Source organism: Haliaeetus albicilla, chromosome 7, assembly GCF_947461875.1.
Source record: "Haliaeetus albicilla chromosome 7, bHalAlb1.1, whole genome shotgun sequence".
Taxonomy (NCBI): Eukaryota; Metazoa; Chordata; class Aves; order Accipitriformes; family Accipitridae; genus Haliaeetus; species Haliaeetus albicilla.
Genome location: NC_091489.1, coordinates 7,000,659 through 7,019,257, shown reverse-complemented (window position 1 = coordinate 7,019,257; position 18,599 = coordinate 7,000,659). Strand labels below are relative to the sequence as shown.

Sequence of the window (18,599 nt, the reverse complement as noted above, 5' to 3'; positions counted from 1 at the left end):
CCGTTGGACCTACGGGTACAAACCCCATTTGCAACGACTGCTGCTTCTGCCCTGAGCCAAAGCCTGTCCTGAAGGAAAGCAGGCGGCATGTAACTCCATAGCTGAAGAGCCACAATCTCAAGAAGAGAGCTGCTGGAGAGCTCGCTGCCCACTGGGCTGGGAACAAGCCTGATCCAATCAGATAAAGGCAAGTGCTCAGCGAGCTGGAAAGGGACGACTGGGATAACAAGAAAAACTCCCAGCCTGGTGGCAGTTGTACTCACTGGCCTTCACAACCAGGCGTGTCCCTGTCCCCAGTGTCGGTCTGTGGTTCCCTGTGTTCACACAGTCCTTCACACTCCAGCAAAACCCATCAGCTCTCGTGCCTGTTACTCTACAACTAATCTCCAGGAGATCAGCTCCTTCCCATCAACACCAGGCATTTGAAGCCAGGTATAACTGTAGCCTTGGCAAGGAGGGATCTGGAAGACAACAAGGAACACCTGGGTTTGCACCGTGGGCAGGTCTGATGAGTGTCCGGTGGAGAAGCGGGTCACTTCTGGACACCTGTTCCCTGGTCATCCAAATAGCCTGAGCTGTTGCCAGCACCAAGGAAGTCCTATCTGTGTCCCCTGAGCTAGCCACCTTTCTGGGCAAGAGGAATCTGCCAACCTGGAGTTGAACTGCTCTTTGGGTGACTTCGGACAGAGCCCATGTGCTTGCGGTTGAATCAATGTGCTGCCTAATTTTAGAGCAGCAGAAAGTATAGCTCTTCTGTATGAAAGGCAGGAAAGCAATCGCCCGCTTCAGCTGAAACAGTTACAGCCCATGCACTTTCAACTCTTAGCACTGCAGTAATGCAACACGAGTTGAAGAGCTACCAACAGTAATCTCTTGGGAATCTCATCTACAGGAGGGATGACAACTAGGATTCTGGTGCAAACAAGAGCATTATTAATTTGGTCTTTCTTCAGCAGAGCAAAGGACAACCACTCAGGGCTGTGCTAGACAGAGCCATCAGCAAGCCACCCCAATTTTTGCAAGTATGGATGGCCATGGCACAAAAAGCCTCTCCCTGAGCAAGAGGGTTCAGGACCCTGGTCTGCTTATGTGAAAGGCAGAGAGCGGGAGGTAGCAGGAGTAAGCAGGAGGGGTAAATTCACAGTTTTGTTGAATCAAGGTCCTTGCTGCTACCAGAGAAAGCAGAGCAAAAAGCCCCACAGATTGACTCAGTCTCCCTCCACTTCAGTTAGGCTAGTTCATGACCACAAAACTGTTCCACCAAGTGGAGCAAGAAAAGGCTTTAAAACTTACTGGGATTTATCCTTAGCTGAGTTCCGCCTCCAAAGACGACTTTGTTGCCATAATTAGACACAGTGTTTGCCTTCACAACAAAAACCCTCTAAGTCACCTACCCCCTGCACCAGCTTATTCCTTCCAAAGCTGGGTACTTCTTTTACAACAGTCACAGCTGGGCAACCCTTTCAGCTCTGACAGAGATGACACCTGCGTGCACCCTTGTCCCACGTAGAGAAAAGATGCAGGATTATGATCACAACTCCTCTCTCAGCCCTAAGAAATTGGTCCTAAAAGCTGAGATCTTCCCCTGGACTCCCCTGCAAACACTCCATACCTTCAAAAAGTCTTTCTTGGTGCTGGCTGCTATATCTCACACACACACACACACACATAAACAATATCCCTGTGCAGACCAGTTTCCAACACAGCTCAGCTGGTTTTTTTTCCTATCCTTACTCCTTCAGGCTGGGTTTCTACCTACCAGGTTTCACCATCAGTTGTGTCCCACTCCCAAAGACAACTTTCCAGGTGTATGTTGAAATCACACAGTGATACATCCACTAACAAAAACCGCACACAAGTTTTACTCCAGAAAACAGTACAAGATTTCCCATAGAGATCAAGGGGGGAAAACAAGATGCTCCTTCAGGGCTCACTGAGAGCCAGCTAACACAGAGCTGCTTACTGAGTTTCACAGAAAGTCTGCTTCCATGCCCAGAGTTGAGCTTGCCAAAACAGGCCAGCTTTAGAAAGAAAACCCTGTCACCTGCAGAAGAGGCTGACTTTTGTCTTTCCCGGCAGAACGTGGAAAAAAAACGGGGAAAGACAAGGGAAATCACTAATTCCTGAGCTATGACAGCATCCTTCCCCACACATCAGGCTAACACACAGCTGCTCTTCCTCCAGCAGTGCCCTTGCCCACAAGGGTTGCACGCTGCCTTTGAGCCCCTTCAGGAGCAGCCAGTGCTGCCCAGGACACGTCTGTTGAGACATATGCATTTCTCTCAATCTCACAGCACTTACATGTCTTTGTAAAGAGCTTTCCCCCCTTCCCAAAGACAAACCTTCTGCCCTGCCCCCTCTCCTCCCACAGCAGTTCACAGCTTTGCCATTCCCAGAGAGAGGGCCAGGGTTGTGCACGCTTACGGGAAGGCTTCCCAAAATTTACACCCTGACATTATTGCCTTGGACATTTCTGCATTGCCCCGCAAGGCTAAAAAGTAGCTTTGAGAGTACTCACGAGACTTCACACTTAGCTTTGTCCCAGCTCCAAGGGAGTACCTGTTCCCACCAGCACTTGCAGCAACAAAAGCCATTACACAAAAGCTCTCATCTCCCCATAGCAAGGAAGCCATTAGTGTGGCTGACAAGGACCTTCCCAGCAAGGCACGGGAGACACTTTTCAAATATCACACAGAGTTCAATTTTTGCTTGAAGATTTACTCCATCCAACCACAACCTCATTAAAGACTGCACTGAAGGCATTCTCAGAGCCTGTGATGGGAGAGGAGGCATTTCAGGTGTGCAAAGGAAAAAAAAAAAACAAACGACGACTACAGAAACAACCCTATTGCCCTATTGCAAGAGAGGCATATGGAAGACCGATGGGAAGCTGCACACTCACTGGGTTGGACGGAGAGTCTGGTCCCTGAGCCAAACGTTGGCTTGCTGTAGCCACTGCCATAATCACACAGCATTTCCTTCCATAACAAAAAGCCCAGCAAGGCACTTCAGAAGCAGAAACTTTCCCCAAGCCTTTGCCCAGCCATGTCAAGGCTAGGAAAAAACAAATCCTCCTTCTCTTCCAGCTGCACCTCTGAATTCTCATTTTGGTCTTAAGGTGGGCTAAAAGTGGGAATGCAGCAAGAGGAGAGAGCAAAAAGTGGAGAAGCAGGAGAAGAAAGCTTACTTGGCAGAATGTGTAGCTTCGTCCCTGGCCCAAACTGGGGTTTTACCACATTGTTGGTCACACAGTGCTACACACCCAAACAAGAACCCAAGGCTCAGCCTGCTCTCTCACCCCCTCTGGTCTGCTTTTGTGAGGAGAGGGACGAGCCCCTCGGACAGGAGACGGCATCTGCCTTGGGAACTGCAACACAGAGAGGAGGGAAAGACAAAAGCTCAGAGATTACTTTCTCAGGCCGCTTGGACAATACCAGTCATTCACTGGCACCAGGACTTTTCAGGCGAGAGTGCCAAAATGACTTGGTCTTGGTTTGTTGTGCAAAGGAGAAAAAGCCCATTCTTGCCATCATTTAGCCTGACCAGTCTGTGTTGCCTTTCTGCTCTGTTCCTTTTCATTGTCCATCCTCCTTTGCAGGCTGCACTTCATGTTGTATTAATTAATCCTTGCTGGGTTCCACTCTGAGTGTCGTTGGGGGGTGCCACTACCAAATGTGAGCTTGTATCATGCAACCTGAGTTGCCCTAGATAGCCAAAGAATCTGCATAGTATGATTATTGTGAGAAGGGCTGAAAAGAATAATGCCAAAACTTCAAATACCAGAAATTGAATTCAGGCCATGCATTCACAGAAGTTTGCATCTGAGCTAGTAAACGGAGGAACAACAACAACCACAACCCCACCAAAAAACCCCACACAACCAAACTGCAAAGAGAAACCCGTTGGAGCCAAACTTGGGTAATTTAGCCAGGAGTGTCCAAATGTATCCTCCCAATTTGCAGAACTAGATAGTTTTGCATGACAAAAACTGGCTTAGCATGCTGGAAGCTCTGTAAACCAAGTCACACATAGCTGGAAAAATGCACTCACACAAAAACAGAGATCGGGGCACAGTGCACCAAAACCTCACTCACTGGTTTCTGTCAAGCCCAGTGTTATCCCTTTAAGCTGACCCATAAAACACTCCTGCCCCTGAAGAGCGTGTAAATTAAATGGAGAATGAGGTCATAGTTAGTTAATTCATTAGTTAATGGGAACAAAATCCAAGCACCAGTGAGACCTCCCTCCCCTTCTTCCTGCAAAACCTAGATCGCAAATCAGTTTGCTCTCCATCCCAAAGAGAAAATGGGATTTAATTTTTGAGAAAGCGGAGATAAGATCTAATCCACAGGCGAAGTATTTACAATTCCTTTCACTCGCTTCCAATGGGGAGGGAAAAAAAATGTATTGGCAGTCTTCTAAGAGCCTTTTGCTTTTCTTAACTATTTTTTCTTTTTTGAAAGTCAAAAATCTCCTGAAGAGTCTACAATTCTGGCTGAAAATTTACTTGAGATTTAATTACTGAGGTAGTGAAAATTTTACTTGAAGTATCTGATTCATAATGCTTGGGAAAGTTTCCTAGGTGTGAGTATAGGCTCACAATTTTCAAAGGAGGAAATAATTAATCTTTTTTATTTCCTTCAGTGTTGTGGCATTGTATATCTCCAAATCCAAGCAGCTATCAGGAAATCCCCCCTCATTTGTAGTTAGGGACCAATTTTCTTATTCATAATTTTATTCCAGATGAAGGAAAGATAGATACTACAGAGTTCTGTGTGAATATTTTCAAGCCTGAGTGTACCTAGCCTATAGTTAGGCATGTGCCTAACTTGCAAAGTTCATATACCTGGAGAAATGAGAAGGTTAGTCCCTACTCCAAACATGAGTTCATTAAACTTCTGGAAGGAAAACCACACCACAAAGCTTGCTTAGACAGTTTGCGAGCGTGAAACTACTCACAGTGTGAAAATAAGTTGCACGCACCTACAGAAGTTGCCAGTTTTTAAGCGTTCTCTCAGAGGAAAGCTCCACAGCTTGTATAATTTACATCATTGCTCTGCAGACCATCTCTCCTGTTCTACAATATCCAGCAGATGCTACAGTAACCAAGCGATCACTGTTACTACTTTTTGGCTACAGCCTGCTTCTGATCTCTGTTTTGCTACTCTCTTAGCAAATGTTAACTGTTATTTTTGAAGCTAGAGTACAGCATTGTCTACATTGAGTCCGCCTTGACTCAGGGAAGAGATAGCTCACTTGGGGCAACTTTCTTTCAGTAAATAATGGAATAATCCCCATTCCTCAGACCCCACCTTCATCATTTGCCCATTCAATGGCCTGAATACTTACAACCTACATCATTTTCTGATCCGATGAATGCTAAACTTCAAAAAAGCTCACGTTGCTGGCTAAGTGTATACCCCAATGTATAGGGGTGGTTGTGGAGATTCAGTACTGCACTTGTTGAATGATGCAATTGGACTCTTAGTAATGAAGCTGTTTAAGACCCTCGTTAGAAGAAAAAAGAGTCTACTGAATTTACAGTTAGGCCTGGTGCAATAGGTCCTGCAAAGACATTTGCAGACATGATCCCAAAGCCTTGTTGTGCTGGAATGGCAAAAAGGGATGGGAACAACAACATGAACACGGTCTAAGGTCAGAGTAACTGATAAAGTCCACCTTCCTATCGGTCCAGATTTCCATCTACGGGTGGGTTTTTTTACAATGCAAGAAGTATTGCAGTCTTTAAATCAGTACTATGCCTTTCAGCTAGCCAATTCCTTTTCTTGCCGAGTCACAGCATAGCCTTAGGACATAATTGTCGGGGAGATTGCAAGACTCAGGCATTAATGCACTTACGTGGCCAGATGGTGACTTTAGTCCCTGAGCCAAAGGTGAACTTGAGGCTGTTGTCACAACAGCAGAGCCCTTTGCAGAAACCCGGAGGGTTAGGTCCCAGCTGGCAACACCTCCACCAGTTGAGCTGTATTGGCAGCCTCTTCGCCTACACCCTGGGCGAGCGGGATGCTCACACTAAAGTGAAAACCTGCTGCATTTCCGCAGAGCGGGTCAGTGGTGGGCAATTTCACTTGCTTGGATTTTTGGAGGGTCCTTCCACTTCCAGCTGTCTGCTCAGCCTCTTTAGGTTCCTCCTGTCAATGTCCACACCTTATCCAGGCTGAAAGTTACTATCATAACAATCTGCAGCTTTTCCCTTTCTGGTTATGCTCAGAAAAACAACCTACATACCTAGAGCTATTTGACGTGACTATCTGGAAACATTTGCACCGAGCATGATCTGAACCTTGCCCAAGTTACCTGAAAGGCTCAAGGTAAGAAACAGAACAGAACCCCCTTTACGCCTGCCCAGCGGCCTTCCACCGCCATACATAGGTATGGAGCACAAGTTGGTCAATCAGTCCGTCTGTCCTAAACCACGCCTTGGTTCCTGCTCACTGCCAGACTAACAGTAGCCTGGAGCACCATGTCCATAGAATGTTTCTCTACATAAATAGCAGAGGTCCAACACCTGGAAAAGGTTCTAGGCACGAGAGTATCTTGAAATAGCACCTATTCTCCTTCCCCTTTGTAACATGACCCAGGCACAACAAGAACCTCTACAGGGTGCTCCAGTGGACACTCAAGGATTTTTGACAAAGGACACACAGAAAAGCTGCACACTCACTGGGTTGTACGGACAGTCTGGTCCCTGAGCCAAAAGTCACCTTGTTGTAGTCAGTATTATAATCTCACAGCATTTCCTTCCATAACAAAAAGCCCAGCAAGCCACTGTGTGGGGTGAGTTTAGGGCTGGGGCCAGAACTAAGGGGCACCCCTCAAACCTCCTCCTCCCGTCCCCACAGTGCCTCCACACTGTCCCCTTGGCTGCATTAGAGTGGGAAAACTCTACGAAGGTGAGACAAAACCAGTCTGATGGTGCATGTTCCCTGGAGCTCAGAGAGCTTGAAAAGCTTCAGGCACTCCTGCCCCAGTGAGCAAGCACTTACTGGGCATCACACAGAGCCTTGTCCCACTCCCAAAGGTGCCTTTGCGGTAAGCACCATTGCTCACACACTGCTTCCCGCTGGAACACAAACCCCGCTGGGACGCAGTGACATAGCAGAGCCAAAGGACCATTGGAACAAGCTCAGTATGGACGGGACCAGGTTGCCAAATCTCTCTGGAGTATCAGTTCTTTATGACGCACACATCCATTATATGCACAGGTAGAAGGGAGGAATGGGAACAGGCACGTAAAGAAACTTTGACGCTGTAACAGACCACACCGGAGCACAAGGCAATGGGACATGCAGGAAAACCAAGTCCTAGGGTCACCTGGAAAACTGCACAGTTCGGTTCCCAAAATTGTTTCCCTCAAAACAACTAAGAGCAAGGCAAAAATGAAGCCATTCCAGTTTCCAGGACAAGTTGCTCCTTACCTGGTATGACTGAAAGCACCGTTCCTTTTCCAAAAGTGACTTTGCCTACACCATTCACACTCTGACACATTTCATTACAAAAATGTCTCTGTCAGCCCTGCACATGGTCTCAAACACAAAGCGCCTGCATTCAGGCCACAGCAAAGCTCCCTGACACAACAGGCTCAAGTCCAGTCTCATATACCTGGAACAATGCAAAATCTATTCCCTAGATCACTTGCACTTTTCAGAAAAGCATTTCCCTTTGCCTTTCCTAATTTTTAAGACCCACATGTGACAACTGCCACCCATGGTACCACTTGTCCAGAATCAGGGTGACCATGCATCCAAAAAGCCTGCTTATGTGCAGGGAACCCATGGAAATTCATGAGGTTTGGTCATCTGTGGGTTTCAAAGGCTTCTGTGAGACAACTGGTCTCTGACGATCAAGTGATGCACATTTCTTCCACAGCAACCTTAAATTCATTTGCTGAGGAAGGGGAGAGTAGGTTGGAAAAGAAGAGCCCAGCTCAGGAGACCCTGTTCACATCCAGGGAATGCCTGCTCTGATCAGAGGAAGGTAAATGGTCAGGGAGCTGGAAAGGGAGGATTTGTATAACAGAGCATAAGAAATATCCCCAGGTAGGCAGCAGTTGTACTCACTGGGCTTTACAACCAGGCGTGTCCCTGTCCCCAGTGTCAGTTTGTAGTTCCCTGTATTCACACAGTCCTTCACACTCCAGCAAAAACCATCAGCTCTCATGCCAGTTGCTCTACAACTAATCTCCAGGAGATCAGCTCCTTCCCATCAACACCAGGCATTTGAAGCCAGGTATAACTGTAGCCTTGATAAGAACTCTCTTGGGAATCTCATCTACAGGAGGGATGGCAACTAGGATTCTGGTGCAAACAAAAGCATTATTAATTTGGCCTTTCTTCAGCAGAGCAAAGGACAATCACCCAGGGCCGTGCTAGGCAGAGTCATCAGCTACCCACTCCAATTTAACTTCAAGGATTTTTGACAAAGGACACACAGGAAAGCTGCACACTTACTGGGTTGCACGGACAGTCTGGTCCCTGAGCCAAAGGTCAGCTTGCCATAGCCAGAGCCAATGTCACACAGCATTTCCTTCCATAACAAAAAGTCCAGCAAGGCACTTCAAGAAGCAGCACCTCTCCCCACATCTTTGCCCAGCCGTGCCTAGGCTAGGAGGGGCAGCAGAAGGGTGACTGTGCTTCCCAGTGCAGCACAAACCCCACTAGGATGCAGTGGCACAGGACAGCCTCCCCACGGGGCAGCTGGGACATTTGGGAGCAGGCGTGCGGCCGCTTTCTCCATCCCAGGCAAACTGAGCAAGCAAGAAGGGGTTGTTTTGGACCAAACAGACCCATTCCCTTAAAGCAAAGTCCATCGCTAGATACGGTCACACATAAATGATCAAACACCCAGCCACGCTGCTGCTCTCAAACACCCCAAGAAAGGCCTTGAACAAAACAGAAAACATAGGAGCAGTGTTAGACTTACATGGTCTAACAATGAGTCTTGTTCCGGAGCCAAAGTTGGGTTTATATGCACCAGCTCCTGCATTCACACAGCATTTCCTCTCTCAACAAAAACCTTCCCAACCACTTGGCAAAGCTGGGCATCCACAGCCCAACTAGACAGTGCCGAATGTCACTCATAGACAGCTACATCCTGACCAGAAGACCCCCCTGAGATCTGTCTATGGGATCCAGAACACCTATGAATACAGTCCCCATTTGGGATGACTGCTGCCTCTGCCCTGAGCCAAAGCCTGTCCTGGAGGAAAGGAGGTGGCATGCAACACCATAGCTGAAGAGCCACAGTCCCAAGAAGAGAGGTGCTGGAAGGCTCGCTGGGCAGTGAGTAGCTTTGCCCCACATGGAAGGAGACTACAAGAAAGTGGCAGCACTTACTAGGCAAAACCTGACATTGTGTCCCTTTGCCTAGTGTAAGCTTGCCATAGTTCACACATTGGTTTTCACCTCAACAAGAACACAAGCTCATGCACATCCTTAGAGCGAAAGGCAACCTGTACTTACTTGGCCACAACAGAAAATGTCTGTCCCTGAGCAAATGGCTTCAGGACCCCACACTGCTTATGTGAAATGAAGGAGTAGATTACTGACAGAGTTGAATAACTGAGGGCATACCTTCTTAGACCTTTGTTCAGCTCATACATGTCTTTCTTTTTTTATACAATATTGAACAGAAAATGGTTTAAAACTTACTTGGTTTTACCCTTAGTTGCACTCCACTTCCAAAGGAAGTGAATTTGTTTCCATAGCTATTCACACAGTATTTGTCTTCAAAACAAAAACCTTTTTTCTCCGCCAGTTGTTTATTAGTGCCTGCTTGGCATTTCTTTTAACTTAGTCTACCCAAGTAAATTCCTTGGCAACTTGAACTTAGATTTCCTTTAAAGATTTTCTTACTTGATGGTCTCTTTCAGTTTTGCCAGAGATGACCACTGATTGCATATTTTGTCCTTCATTCATGTGAGGAAATGCTACAAGGATTAACAGTAAAATTCCTCTTTCAGCATTAGATCACCATTAAAGTCCGAGATCTCCCACTGGACCTTCCTGCACATAGTGCAAATCTTCAAAATACCTTTCTTGATTCCCCAAACAAACAATGCCCTGCTTGTTCAGACCTCTTTCCAAGACAGCCCAGCTTTTTTTGTCAAGGAGTGAAAACCTGGATGGAAATCTGACTGCAGCCAGAAGCAGGAGCAGCAGAGCAAAAGGTAAGACAGTTTTCCCAGCAGAGACAAGAATTGCAGCTTCTAAGAATTAATGAGGAGAAGATTCTGGGCAATGGAAATAAAAGGACAGTGAGTGTTCCTGCAGGTCTGGGAGATTTCTGGGAACATGTAGTAGTGAAGAAAAGGAATATTTGGGTAAAACTCCTCTCTCCAGATGTAGAAAGCACTGAGTGATCTGCTTATTCTTTTTGGAGAAAAAGAAACATCCAGCACACAGTCTATTGGGAAGGATGCTCTCTCCCTGACCTCTCGTGAGGACAATTAACATCAATAGAAGCTGCCCAGAGAATTATTATTATAGTCATTGCTCCAGGACCTGCATTAAACTAATTTTGAACATTCACAAATGAAACAAAGCATTTAGTTCTCAATGACGCATACAGGAGAGTCCAGTCCTCCAAACAGATATTTAGCTTTATAATGATTTTTTTCCCTAATGCAAGGTCAACCTTGACCTTTGATTGTCCACAGAAGGAAAGAACGATGGAATTTTAATGGCTGTTTCACAGAAAGGAGAATTAGGCTTTCCTATCCTTACTCCTTCAGGGTTTCTAGCTTTTCTACCTACCTGGTTTCACTATCAGTTTTGTCCCACTTCCAAAGGTCACTTTCCAGTTGGTTCCTGAATTCACACAGTGACATATCCACTAACAAAAACCACACACAACATTTGGTCCAGACAAGTATATGCCTTTTTGAAAAGAGATCAAGGGGGAAAACAGATGTCACCCTTGTCACACACCTTTGACTCCAAATTAGGATGACTTTCTAGTTGCATGCCTCTGATCTTTCATGCAGATAGAAACAATTCTGTAATGTGTGAAGTAGAAAATCAAGCCCATTACCCTGTTAGCATAATGCAATTGAAGCTTATTGGACGGTTTTTAAGTAGAACAATTTTTGCCATAGTTAGGACAGGAGAATCTCAGCTTTGCATAATTTATATTTGTTTTAAGATGTACCTGATTTCATAATCAGTTTTGTGCTTCTCCCAAAGGTGAGTTTCCAGGAAGACTTAGGCACAGTTATAAGCCTCTATACAAAGATTGTAAGGAGAGAAGCCTCAGTCTTTAAAAGCCAGAACATACTGTTAGACATATCAAAGTGGGACAAAATTTCCAACATTTTTTTAAACAACTAACATAGCTGTTTCTAAGATTTCTCATGGTCTAAAGAAGGAGTTTAGACAGATCAGCCAGCTAGTCAATCTCAGAAGCTAAGCAAGGGTCCAGACCCATAAGACAAAGAAGCCAAGAAAAAATAAACAGAAGGAAACTCCCAGATAAAACCAATTCAAAGTCCTATTTTCTCTTGTTTATTCAGTTGGCAATGAACCCAGTAAGGAATCCAATCCTAAGTCCCAGAAGCTAGTTTCACCTAATCTTTTGAGCAAGCAAAGGTTATTCATGAACACTAATCTCAAATATATTCCCCTGTAGGGTTCATCCTGACTAACGTGTTTGAACAACACAAAAGTCATTCACTGACTTTAGCAGAACAGTAGCAATTCCTGATCTGTTCCACTCACATAAACATGACAGTGAAGTTACAAGCAAATGTGCTCTTCATCCCCATGCCCTCTTTCTTTCCTATTTTAAAAAAGCTCTTCCCTCTGTATTTTAAGGAAGATCTGACAAAAGACCTAAAGTATTCTGTCTTTCCTAACCTTATTGGTGAAGAGATACCTACTGGGCTTTATCAGCAGCTTGGTTCCTCTTCCGAAGATGACTCTGCCTGCATTTCCTGAATACACACTGTTAAAATCTCCCTTACAAAAACCCCCATGCTCTTCTGCACATTTCAGTTTCCATGGCAGGGGACTCTTTTCATCAAAATAAAACTCTGTCTGCAAAATGCCTGTTAGATACCCCCACAAAATGAAGGGTTGGTTGTCTATCTCCTAACAGGTTTCATGTCAATACTTTTTACAGGTCAAGAAATGAAGTGCCCTGAACATGAGATACTTTGGCATAGCCAGGAATAAACTAAGACCTTGTCTACAGAAATCATACAGTTAATATTTTTAGCTGTGCCTTGGCAAAGAGAGAGAAACATTACCCGAAGAACTTCACTCCCCTGTCCTCAACAGTTTTGCAGGGGAAGATGTAACTGAGCAGTCAGAATGTCTGGCTAGGAGACCTGGTCCAGTATTTCACAGGAACAGAACTTCCACAGGCTCTTCCCTCTCTGTTAATGCATATTAAACCATTTTTTTTTAATAGGGCAGAGACTTCCTGAGTCTCTGAAGAGCCATCTTCTCCTCTCTCTGCTTCTTGCTCATGTAATTCCACACATGGGTAGCCCTTGTGGTACTCTTCAGAAGGGTTAAATGTGAAAAGTACAAGGAAAATCCGTTCTTTTATACTGTCTGCAATGGCTCTTTCTACCAAGGAATACCATGAAGCTGAAGCAGCTTGAGAAATGAGACAATTCTGTAATTTGGGGAAAGATTTGTTACAGGTCTCTGGCACTCCATGCTGATTTAAACTGATTTCATTTTGCTGGAATCTTGTCCTTACTTCCTTTGTGTGAGTAGGAACTTTCCACTGTAATTACTGTAAGAAGGACTCCTCTCACGTAACAGCTTCTCTCCGTACGCTATTACTATCAGACCTTACCCCCCCCCGGCTATTTCTTGCTGCTTTACACTAAATGTTCCAGCCACATGTTCATTTCAGCCCTAGAAGCAGTAGATACGGAAGGAGATTCCCTTCCCAGGATAATTATGCACTACCAATTCGAAGCATCGGGTTCTCCAATACTTCTCAAGATACTTTTGTTCAGATCATGCACTTACTTGGTTTAACGCTGAGCCTTGTTCCTTTGCCAAACTGCATCTTATTATAACTTCCTGAATTTACACATCATTTAATTCCTTTGTAAAAACCTTTCCTGCTCTGCAATTATACACAAAACAGGGAAACACCTGATCTGCAATGATTTCTGGACAGGAATGAACCAAGATGATGCCATCCCAGACTTAGTCAACCAGGCAAAGAAAATCCAGGCATATATTTGAAATCTCATTAAAATGTTTCCATTCTGTAAGATACCTGGACAGGAAAATTTTTTGCGCCCTAACTACAAGCCTATGTTCTTTGTTCCTCACTAAGAGTTCAGATCTTAAATGCAGACTAAAATATAAGGGAGAGAGAGAAAGAGAACTTGCCCTTGCAGTCAAACAATTAACTATACTCCTAATGAATTTCTGTGATGGATATGCATATTTCAGCTGTTCACTGCACATACTGTGAGGTCCCACATATATTTAAGTGGCTGATTTGTTTATGTAAGGTTTTTAGAAATGCAATAATGAAGATGTTACGAACGCAACCCCACACAGTCCTACTTTTTGCACCTCATTAGGGCATAAATCACTCAGTGCATTTTGAATAGGACCTGGATCAAGTCAAGTCTGTAGCTGAATTAACCTACATATTGTGGTGTCCACTTACTAAGAAAATCTTGGGTTTCCTCCTGTCATTTTCTACATATCACATTTCATTACCAGCATCCCATTCCCCTCCCCACACACCCCCAGTACTTTATGCCCTTTGGAAAAGAGAAATGCTTGTCACAGGATTCAGCAGAACCACAGTTTCTTAGCTATGAATCTAGGGAAAAATCTGACAGAAATACCACTTCGATCACAAATCGAGAATCAAGACTTACTAGGATTATTTAGCCTGACCCCTACATAACACAAGCAAGAAAACTGAGTATAAGATTCCTGCAGTATTTGAGATTGTCACAGAAGAAAAAGAATGACACTCTACAGATTGGCATTATGGACCAATAACTTGAGTTGGGTACATTTCCAAAATAACTTTGGAAAACTTCAGCTATTTTTTGCTTTAATTCAGAACAAGTGAAACTGGCCCTGCAAACTGTATTTTCACATCCTTCAGTAAATTTGCTCACCTTACCCTGCTGAATCTAGGCCCCCGGCCCTTTAACCAGCTTCCAGAAGAATACCTTAGGAACCATTATTTTTCATGTGAAAACATGCACTCATTAGAACAAACTGCTTAATACCACTGAGTATTTGCCTTACGATTTGCATTCAGCTTTCAATTTCTTCCTACACTTTTTCTTTATCTTCAGAGCCAGATATATCTGCACATCTTGAAGAGTATGAAGAGAAACAGGTAAAAAAGCTGCGTGTCGTTAACCAGACTACACTTACTTGGTGTCACAACTAACCGTGTCCCCTGTCCAAATACCTGTTTTCTTCCTCCTACAGTTGCACTGCCTGAGAGTCTTCTACAAAAATTAACTCTGAAGCTTGAACTTAAGAATTTCTTGGCTAAAAGCATCCTAGTGAGTCCCAGGACCTGACTATAAAGAAAAATCTGTGCCTTTCATAGTACAAAATGGAAAAAAAACCTCAGTCACATATAGAAAAATATTTTACGGGAAATGTTGTCTGGACTGCTTTTCTTCTTTTTCTCCTCAGATATTTACCTTAAACTAAAAGTGCAAACTGGAAATTTCTTTCCTATTAACACAAGATTTTTCTGAGTTCTTTCTACTAAGCGAAAAGAAACTTCATTTTACTTCACTGATTTCTGTTTCTCAGGTATATCTGACTCTCAACAGCAACACAAGTGACCACTTTATAATGGGTATTCAATAAACAATGAAGTCAATCAACCTAGTAGAACAAGATAACATTTTAAGTAGCTCAGATGTCTAAACCTATCCATTAAACTTTCGATTATTTCTTCATTGCTTAGCTTGCATGGACAATGCAGTAGTTTTGAACCAGCATTGCTAAAATCTCAAAATAGGTAGGAAATAAGTAGCTACTTGTCTCATAGCCCCTGAAAAAGTCTATGCATTTTATCAGATATTAGCTTGGAAATTAAAACCTGGCACTGAAGGGCTTGAATACAAACTCCTTTATAGAAAATACCTCAATGAAATTGCAAGGGCAGAACAGAATTTAACAGAAACTTGAAATTAACCTGTCTGATTTATACTGCTGCACACTTCTAGGATGAATCTGAGTTCATCTGATGAGTGTGCACACACTCTAGGAGAAGGCATTTATGACCAAAGCACAGGAACATTTCTGCATCCAGCTCTGCTGTGGACACAGGAGTCACACTGAATGGACTCTCACTGGATCTGGGATGTGCTGAAACACTATGGTCTGAGATCATTATTTTTACTGGAAGACTTACTTGGAAGCACAAACAGGTGAGTTCCTCCACCAAAAGTGAACTTTCCATAACCACTGAACACACTGTGACAAGGCGCTTTATATAAACCATTACAGGAAGAATTTAGCAGATTCCCAATCACTGCTGAATGATAGAGTTAAATATCACCTTTCCAAAATCTTTAGGATCCAGTATGAAGCAAAATGTCTTGCTGTCCTGATGACTGTATCCACAGAAATTTACTTTTGTTGGTTAAATTTTTGCTAAACCAAATCTTATCACAAATGGCACCAATTAATACTTTACTGTCCATATCAGCATATATTTTGGGTCTGTAAAAGCAAACAAGTTTTATATTTCATTATTTTTTACATTTAAGATATTTCAGATGAAGCATGGATACAAAAAGAGGACAGTATTTAGCATTGCAACATTTCTTTGCAACCATTATTGTGCCAACATATTAATTTCAAAAGAATAAAAAAGATTTGCCTGAAGCATTCCACAACATTGCCCTTGTAACAGGGCACATTTGGGAAGGCCATGGGGTTAACATAAGAAATATTGAAATAAGCAATATTGAAAAGTTTTTCAGTCTTATGGATACTCACCAGAACAGAAACAAGATTTCCTAAACCTTCAAACAAATTAAATGCTTAAAAAAAGCACGTGGAGGTGTAATTGGCAAAATTAGGTTGATATGAGAAGCTGAACCTTGGAAATGGAAGTAAGGCTGTTAGTGTTTATATATGATATTATTCACTTCTCACTTACTTGGTACTACAACAATTCTTGTTCCTTGTCCAAATATTACTTTCCCAAAGTTTCCTGTATTCACACAGCCAGGAAGTGCTTTACAAAAACCATCCAGAGAAATATATTTGCCTTCTTAACTCCTCTCCTAGAAGAGAAGTTAACTAAATGCAATTGGGAGTATTAAATTATGATATCTGTAGTTTATTACTGGATGAGACTCATGGCTTAACTAAAGACATTACCCACAACCTGTTATATATAATTCTATGTGTCCCTTTCTTTCCTTTCCACTTTCAATTGGAAACGGGTTTCTTTCACCAAGGACTAATTATCACTCCATCTTATCTATACATCTGCTTTCAACCATAAAAACATTTACAAGGCAATTCTTCACTGCGAAAAAATACCTGTTTTTACCATCAGTTTATTTCCATTCCTGAAGGTGAATTACCAGTTGCAGGGAGAACTCAGAACAATGGTATATGCAGTAACTAAAGCTTTAATGAACTTAGTTTCTACTAGTACTTCATTTGCTGGCAAACATATGATCAGCTCTGGCTTAAAATCCAGAGGTAGTTGCTCCCTGTGAACATTGCCAAAACATGCTGCGGTAGATTGCTTCTACTTATGTTTAAGGATTGTGTCATATCCAATCACACAGGCAGGATTAATCTCATCCAAAGTATTGACATACTATAAGTTAGATGAAACCTGCTTGTTTTGGTCTGACTTTTGTAAGTCATCTGGAAATAAAGGCAGGTAGGTACTTCTAGAAAACACTAAGTTCTTGCCTGCTCCTGTCAAAGATCTGGTTGTCTGCCTTGGAACAAAAATCCATGCATACTGATATTTTCTGAACACTAAAAAAGCTGGTTGCCAAAACACTGAGATAAATAATTGTTGGAAGCTAAAGACAGTAAAAAATGTTTTTCATCAATAGATTTCATTGATAAGGGGCCCCAGGCAAGGACATTCATAAATTCTTAACAACATTTGATATTCCAGTGCTTTTAAAACCTAAGTTGTATGTAAATTAAAAGGCAAATTTCTTAGAATATTGAAATGTAAGTACTCACATGTCATTCCCTGTTTCCATTCTGGAAACTCAGAACAAGACAATGACCCAAATCATCAGTTAAACTCTATGGGGAACTAGTATTGAACATCTATGGCCCACACCTGTATGCATGCAATCCTCAGAAACACAGGCACTTGCTTTCTAAAGCCTTTCACATTTATTTTAGGCTTACATGGCTTTACTTTTAGGTGCATTCCTCTTCCAGATTTAAGCTCTTCATTGCCACCTCCAAACTTACACCACAGCAGAGCTTTACAAAATCCTGGCCATGGAAAGTTTTGATCCATGACAGACTTTCTCCCTACTTATTAAATGGTCTTTCAATTTCTAACTGTAAAACTAGAAAAAAAAGAAAAAAAAACAACCAACAAACTGACACTCTGGACTACATGTTCAAGGAAATTAGATGTCTTGAGACAGACCAGAAACATATCCTACACTCCTAGATGTGAGTTATCTAAACTTAGTACAGATGTCCTAGTGTCCTTCTATAATCAGCAGAGAAAACACAGGTATTTTTCAAGCACAGTTCTCATCTTGAAGATATTAACTCTGAAAAACCACCTCAAAAAACACTGATGAAGATAGAAGCAAATCACCTTGGGCTAGCAGATTTGACCTTGAATGCTTTGTATTAAAGGGCATAAACCTGGATTCACAAGTCTGACAATTTCAAGAAGAACATTCGCTTATTCTTTATCTGAAATGTGACACATCCACTAACTGTGGAAACACAGATAGTTGGAAAGTTTATCATTAGGAGAAGAAATTACTTTAAATCCCTAAATGCCAAAGCTCATCATAGCATCATCAAGCTCAGTTTTTGAGATGTTTATTTCTGGCACTTACTTGGATGAACAGCCAGCTTTGTCCCCCTTCCAAAAGTCAGTTTTTCATAGGTACCTATGGAGTTTCACTGTGACAAAGAGCTTTACCAAAAATGCTGGCAGTAGCTTTTGACTCAAAGGAGTTTTTTAACTTTGATGTGTATGCATAGGTCTTCTGGGGTGTTTTTTTCTCAGGCTTCCTATATCAAAACCCTAGTAAAAATTCTCGTGACAATTCACTACTGTGAATCCCACTGCTGTGGGATTCTATCTCATCAGCCCAGCTCATATCTATCACAGAGGAGGTTGTAGTTACATCCTTCTATGATAACAGCAACTGTAGAAGTCAGAATAATTAAGTATAACCATGAAGATGTATAAGAAAAAGCAAGACAGGAGTGGAAGTTTTTCTGTAGTACTTCATCCATCTCAGTTAGTTCTTATCTTGTCCCAGCTTACACCAGCCTGCAACTTTGAGGGACCTCACATCAAAACTAAACTCCTCATCCAGTAGAGTCTAAACACAACAATGATATTTCTTCACTTGGGCTGTTTTTTTGTTTGTT

The 18,599-nt window shown here is 42.8% G+C and overlaps 1 protein-coding gene across 1 annotated transcript in view; it reads right to left on the bottom strand.

Moving 5' to 3' along the window:
* LOC104314821 (M1-specific T cell receptor alpha chain-like) overlaps positions 1 to 18,599 on the bottom strand; it is a 104,075-nt gene that overhangs the window by 31,624 nt on the left and 53,852 nt on the right. The window lies entirely within an intron of this gene.